Source organism: Geospiza fortis, unplaced genomic scaffold (assembly GCF_000277835.1).
Source record: "Geospiza fortis unplaced genomic scaffold, GeoFor_1.0 scaffold70, whole genome shotgun sequence".
NCBI lineage: Eukaryota > Metazoa > Chordata > Aves > Passeriformes > Thraupidae > Geospiza > Geospiza fortis.
Window position 1 is genome coordinate 7,641,190 of NW_005054317.1, and position 455 is coordinate 7,641,644.

General features: G+C 53.8%; 1 protein-coding gene across 1 annotated transcript in view; it reads left to right on the forward strand.

The window, feature by feature from the left end:
• The first annotated feature begins 16 nt into the window (after window positions 1-16).
• Window positions 17-455, forward strand: part of SLC41A3 (solute carrier family 41 member 3) — a 27,068-nt gene continuing 26,629 nt past the window's right edge. Inside the window, exon 1 of the mRNA XM_031056345.1 lies at window positions 17-32. The gene's annotated coding sequence lies outside the window, so the exon portion shown is untranslated. The remainder of the gene's footprint in view (window positions 33-455) is intronic.

The window sequence follows — 455 nt, forward strand, 5'->3', positions numbered from 1 at the left end:
TCAGCAGGATATAAGTTTGCTCTGGTACTGAGGTATGATCTAATATCCTCAATTGTTCTGGAAATTTGAGCTGCATGATTCAGGAGACTTGCATGGGTATGGTCACTCCAGTGCTTAATGAGATTTATGTGCTTAAACGTGATGGACGCTGTAATCACATTTCTAACGCGCTGATTCAGACCGGGAGGGGGAGAAAACCCGAACCAAGGGGAGCCGTGCCCTGCCGGTGTCGGGGGCAGGCTTTAGCACAGGAAGCTCGCAACACGAGCTCTGGTAAATGCCAAAACGAGGAGGGAAAAAACCCAACAAAAAACACCCCGAAGAACCCAAACAGAGGAAACGTCTTTCCGCAGCTCTGAATTGCAGCCTCCTGTTTACGCCGCCCACGCTGGAAGCTGTCCCCCTTCCGCTACCACCCTCGCCGGGCTGCGGGGGGAGAGCGGGGGTGCTCCGGG